Source organism: Quercus suber, unplaced genomic scaffold (assembly GCF_002906115.3).
Source record: "Quercus suber isolate HL8 unplaced genomic scaffold, Cork oak 2.0 scaffold_66, whole genome shotgun sequence".
Taxonomy (NCBI): Eukaryota; Viridiplantae; Streptophyta; class Magnoliopsida; order Fagales; family Fagaceae; genus Quercus; species Quercus suber.
This window is the reverse complement of record NW_027069531.1, coordinates 401,615-408,448: the sequence shown is the minus strand read 5'-3', so window position 1 is coordinate 408,448 and position 6,834 is coordinate 401,615.

Genomic DNA, 6,834 nt, shown 5'->3' with positions numbered 1-6,834 from the left:
AAAAGTGTCCGAGAGGGGGGTAACGTTGTCAAAAGGGACCATATTAACGAACAAAAAAGTAAATTTAGATCATAAACGACTTAAAGGGTTGTGTCGAGAATAAGTGTCACCTCGACTGACCCAGGCCGTGGTCTGTAGAGATGGTCTGCTATTCGATGAAATGCCACAGAAATAATTAATTGCTACAGATAAGCACAATGGAACCTCGAGGCATGGAAGGATCCTAAAATATCCAAGGAAAAAGTTGTTACCTCTGCATTAAATGCACTGCAGCTAACTCCTTGATCGCATTAATGTGGAGGTGATACCTAAATAGTGGATTTTAGCCTTACAGCTACTACATGAAGACTTATGGGAGGTGCTGATGGGATAAATATCAAGATTAACCATTTGGCATGCACGTGGAAGATAGTGACGAAAAGGAGAAGGAGTATAAAAGGAAAGGGAGGTAGCGAGAAAAAAGGGGGATTGGAAAAAGAAGAAAAAAACACTGTACCCATCTAGAATCAAACTTGTAACTCTTTTTAATGATCAATATATAAGAACCAGTCTTCTCAGATATTGCCGAGGACGTTTATTGCTCATTCTATAATCGTCCATTTTTAGTCTTTCACCATGAATCTACTCAATTTGTTGTTTGATTAACTAAAACCCAATTTTCTAACTCATCTCTCTACAAATTCATTGTTTTAGGCTTTTTGGGCCGAAGTCCGTTCACACCTTCGGGCTAGGAATCCAAATTGGTCCTTACAATCACCATCATCAATATTCAATAAAATTACAAAATGGCAATTTAGCTGTGTTAGCAAACAAATTAAAGCCAAGCCATTGAGTTGTGCTTCAGGATTTATTATACACATTAATTTTTTTTTGAAGCCGGAACCAAATGAATATCATTAATGAATAATACTAGAATCTAAATACAGAGCATCAACTGCTGGTGGAGGATCCTCCTCCAACCATACAGTTTCATTATCAGATAATCTAGCAAATCTAGCCAACGCATGAGCAACACCATTGGCACTACGCCTAACACAATTAACTGAAAAGGATCTAAAACCTGCAATCAAGCACCAAATATCTTCATAAATAAACCCAAGCCGAGCTAGATCTGGTTGAGCCTGTGCCACTTTCTTCAACACCCTTGCGTTGTCAACTTCCAAAATCACTTCCATAAACCCAGCATCTATAGCAAATTCAAGAGCTTTACGGCAAGCCAGCACCTCCACCTCTTCACTATCCCTCACAGCCCCACCCTTAGCAGAAATTGTAGCCATCACTTCACCATTCCCATTGCGAACCACAGCCCCATAACCCGACTCAGCTCCATTATTAAAACATGCTCCATCAAAGTTCAACTTGAAGAAATCTCCCTGTGGTGGCTGCCATGCTAGACTTGCTGAAACCGGAAATGTCCCAGGTACACTCAGATGCTCCTGTGCCTCATGAAACTCACTCAAATAATCCAAAGCCCGCTGGTATGACCGTGATGGATGTTGACAAGCACCCTCATGCAAAACCGAATTCCGCTGAAGCCAGATTTGCCAGCATATCACCCAAAATAAATCTAACTCCTCCTGTGACAACCTCAGCATGAGACTACCAACCAACTGCCCAAAATCCACTTGTACCGTACCAAATTTTTGAAACCTGATTGCACTACCAGCCCAAACATCCTGTGCTGCCCCACACTCCCAAAGTACATGCAGCACCGATTCATCAGCTTTATGACAGAAACAGCACCGGGCATCCTCCAACACCCTCCTTTTCACTAGATTGTCTTTCGTAGGCAATATATTATGGCATGCTCTCCATGAAAAATTTTCGATCTTATTTGGGACCTTAGCCTTCCATATCTGTGACCATAAGGAAATATATGAAGGTTGCACCGATGCCTCTCCACTATTATTCTCTGCCAACCTCAGTTGCTTGGCCACATGGTACCCAGACTTCACATTGTACCTACCATTCTTTGTAAAAGACCAAGCCAAGACGTCCTGCACTACCCGCCTACTCAAGGGAACTTGAAGGATAGCAGCAGCATCATACGGGTGGAACAAAGCACGGACTCGATCTCTATCCCACTGGTGGTTCTGCCAATCAATCAAATCTGAAACTCTCCACTCCCAAATTTCCTCCTCAGGTTGGAAAAGAACTCCTTTTGTTGGCTGATTAGGTAACCAACAATCCTTCAAAACATGGATAGAAGCACCATTCCTCACTCTCCAACAACACCCCTTCCTCAATACTGGTTGAGCAGCTAATAAACTCTTCCAAACACAGGAGCTGTTTTGACAATCCTTCGCCTTAAGGAAATCACACCGTGGAAAGTACTTTGCCTTCAAACATCTATACAAAAGAGAGTTTTTGTTCTGCAACAATCGCCATCCTTGTTTAGCTAGCATAGCTAAATTAAAAGCTCGAATATCTCTGAATCCCATCCCTCCCTCATTTTTCGACTGCATTAGAAAACTCCAACTCTTCCAGTGAATTTTCCTTTCCTCACCAATTTGGCCCCACCAAAATCTAGCACACATAGCATCCAATTCATCACATAATTTACCCGGCAATTGAAAAACCCCCATCGTATAAGTGGGAATAGATTGAGCCACAGCTTTTATCAAAACCTCCTTTCCAGCCCTTGAAAGCAACTTCCCCTTCCAGCCTTGAATCTTTCTCCAAACCTTTTCCTTAATGAAAGCAAAAGTGTCATATTTCCTTTTTCCAATCAAGGTAGGAAACCCCAGATAAGAATCAAACTTCGCCACCTCCTTCACCTTCAGTTGGTCAACAATCCATGCTTTCTGCTCCACCTGCACATTGCTACTGAAATAGGCTGAAGACTTCTCAAGATTTATGCATTGACCAGAGGCATCAGCATATAGCTGTAGAGTATCCAATACAACCTGCACTTCATCATTATTAGCCTGACAAAAAATTAAAGAATCATAAGCAAAAAGCAGATTAGTTATACGAGGGGCATTCCTGCAGACTGCCACTCCATGCAACCTCCCATCTAATTCTACTTTAGCAAGGAGCGATGTGAAACCTTCTGCACAAATTAAAAACAAATAAGGGGACAACGGATCTCCTTGCCGAATACCTCTAGAGGGCCTGATATTCCCATATGCCTTTCCATTAATCCGAATTGAAAAGGAAGGTGTAGAAACACATTTCATAACCCTATCCACCCAAACCTCTGGGAAGCCCAATTTAATCATCATACCCTTAAGGAAACCCCATTCCACCCTGTCATAAGCCTTACTCCCATCCAATTTAAGTGCTAAAGCCCCCTTTTTGCCCTTTTTTCTAATATGCATAGCATGCAATGTCTCATAGGCTACTAGCACATTATCAGTAATAAGGCTGCCAGGTACAAAGGCACTTTGAGAAGGAGAAATAATTTGTGGCAAGATCAACTTCAATCTGTTCGCCAAAACTTTTGAAATAATTTTATAGATCACATTACAGAGACTAATCGGTCTGAAATTAGCCATTTTTTCCGGTTTCTTTACTTTAGGGATTAGTACTATATGAGTATAATTAATATCAGGCTCCATATTATCAGAATGTAAAAAAATCTAACACAGCATCAGTCACCTCATTACCCACAATATGCCAAAATTTTTGATAGAAAAGTGCATTCATACCATCGGGTCCAGGAGCCTTTGTTGGTCCCATCTGAAACAACGCTGCTTTAACTTCATCACTACTAAACGGCCTGGATAGCACCTCCAGCATATCATTTGTAATTTTATGATTTACTGTGCTGAGACATTCCTCCATTCTATCACAAGTGCCTGCATTAAAAATATTCATAAAATAGTCAGACGCCACCTCAGCCACAGCCTCGGCTTCATCCACCCAAACCCCATTAGCATCTTTAATTCCTTCAATATAATTCCGCCGCCTTCTTTGGGAGGCTTTGGAATGAAAAAATTTAGTATTCCTATCCCCATGTCTTAACCATGACACTCGAGATCTTTGACGCCAAAATATCTCTTGCTTCAGCAGTAGGTCATCAAGTTGCTTACTTACAAGCAGAAACTCACTTCTGCTCTCTTCGGTCAGCTCACATTCATTCATCACCTCCAATTTTTTTTGAAGCCTTTTAATCTCTTCTGTTTCAGGTTTAGTCTTAGAAGAACCCCAAGCATGTAGTTCAGCCCCACAACCTTGGATTTGATCTCGTACACCACTTAAACCCGAGTTACCACGACCTCCCTTTGTCCAAGCTTCAGTCACAGCTTCCTCACAATCTGCCCACAACAACCAATTCTCTTCAAACCTAAACCCACCAACCCCCCTTCCCTTATCCCGCCTCTCAATCATAGTTTTCAAAAGAATAGGAATATGGTCAGAAGCATGGCTGAACAAATGGGAGACCGAACTTGCAGGAAATTTATCAATCCACACCCTATTAGCTGTAGCTCTATCCAACCTTTGTTTTGTGTGAGCCGAACCTGGCCTCCTATTAGTCCATGTAAATTTATGCCCAATGAACCCTAAGTCAGACAACCTACAATCCTCCAAGGCAACCCGAAAGTCCTCCATCTGATTATAATAAGGTGCATGGACACTTTGCTTTTCAGATACATGAAGAATGGCATTGAAGTCCCCTATACAACACCAGGGACCCTCAATGAAAGACCGTAAGTGAGATAAAAGAGCCCAAGACTTCCGCTTTTCATTTGCCTCTGGCCATCCATAGAATCCTGTGAGGTACCACACAAAACCATCATTTTCTACTACCTTTGCTAAAATATGGTTATTAGTGAAATTAACAACATCTAAAGTCATCTCCTCCCTCCAAAGTAAAGCCAACCCGCCACCTGAATTTGGCTTTTTAACTATCAATTTATTTTTAAAAGGTAAATCACCACAATACTTCTCAAAACCGTCTCTATCCAACCTCGTTTCCATCAAGAAGCATACATCGGGAGCTTGTTCCCTCACTAACTTGTGAAGGCTTTGAACTGTCTAAAGGTTCCCAAGCCCTTGGCAGTTCCAACTTAAAAGTCTCATTGCTCTCGGCAAGGGTGGTTCAACACCGCTGCCGCTTCATTCATGTTTGATTCATCACTAACCTTCCCTCTTTTTTCTTTACACTTTTCATTCTCTGTGTCCCCAAAAGAGGACACTTCTAACATATTTCTTTTCCCCAAAATAGACTTAGCTCCTTCCTTCAATATTCCCATAGGCCCAACATCCATACGTGCCAGCCTAGTCCAAGTAGTTTTCTTTTTATTACTGTTCAGCCCAACCCCATCTGCAGTACAAACCACTTGCTCTTTGTGAAGAGCTGGCACCAAATCCGACCCCCCTTCAATGCTTGAACTTTGAACACCTATATCCACGGCACCTGATGCTCTGTTTTCCATATCCACTTCTCCAAGCCCATGATTCTCGGCCCAATCCCCATGATCAGCGAAATCAGCTCCCACTAATCCGGTTTCACCATCTGCATGTTCCAGAACCGTTTTGTTAGGGTTACCATCCTTGCCGCCGCCGTTTTCATTCACCTCTGGCATGCTCTGTGAACCACGCAGCCCCTTCCTCACCCCATTATCTTCATCACTACTACCCTCCTTCACAACTCTCCGTTTCAGTGGTGAACGAGCCCTACCACCTGCCTTCAACCAATCCCCATAGCCACCATCCACATCAATCCCAGCTTTTGTTTTACTGAAATACTTCGCACAGTAACGTAAGTCATGCCCTAAGAGTCCACAGTAATGGCAAAATACTGGCAACCGTTCATACTTAAAGTGCACCCAATGTTTCTCTCCATCCGAACCTGCCAAAAAAGCTCCTCGCCGTATTTCTTTGTCCAACGGAATAGCAATCTTAACCCTCATGAAAAAATTTTGGCTGTCATTGGTGCGCCGCTTCTCTACCTCCAAAACCTTGCCCAACCGGTTCCCCACCTCTGCTGCTACCCGATAAGATCTCATATCAAAAGGCGCCCCCCAGATTTGCACCCATAAAGGAACTGAGTCAAACTTGACGTTCGTCGCCGTCATCCCCGATTTCCATCTGGTTAGCAACAAGGCTTGATTATCAAAACACCAGACACCTCCAGTATAGACTCTATCCAACTCGAATTCGGATCTAAACTTGAACTGAAATAGGTTTGACCCCACCTCAACGACCTGCACTTCATCTTCCAAACCCCATGCCTTTTTGAGTGTACCCAATGCAGCTTTTTTATTAAAGGATTTGCAGGTTAAAATTTTTCCAATGAGACTCAACGCACAACCCTCTAGTTCCTCTCTTCGGCCTTCATCTGAAATAGTAATAATTTCTTCTTCCTCCAAAGTTAAAGTCATCTGCTCTAGAATCTTTGAGATGTCGTCTGCCATGATAGAAAGGCCGCAACTTGAAAGACAAAAGAGGCAGCCCTGTAGGAAACCCTAAGGGAGAAAGAAACTCGCAGAACACGAGAGATTATACACATTAATTGAGAGCATCAATAAACATTATTATTCATGGAATTGAATTCAATAATAAAATTAACTAACTATTATACAGAGGGAAGCGAGGATTATATATATTGGAGCAGGCGAGCGAGCTTGCTCATTAATTAGTATTAATAGGGGTTTAGATATTTCACGGGTATGATTTAGATAATGTAGGAGTGAATAATAATTTTACGGGTATGATTTAGAATTAGATATTTAAATTTGTATTATTAAAGGCTTTTGTTAACAACAAATTAATTAAAGTTATTATATTGGATGCGCTCTCAAAGTACTGCATATCTTTGGTGTGATGGTCACTCTATATACATATACATTTAGACGAGATTAGAGTTGAATTTCTGTCTTGTATATA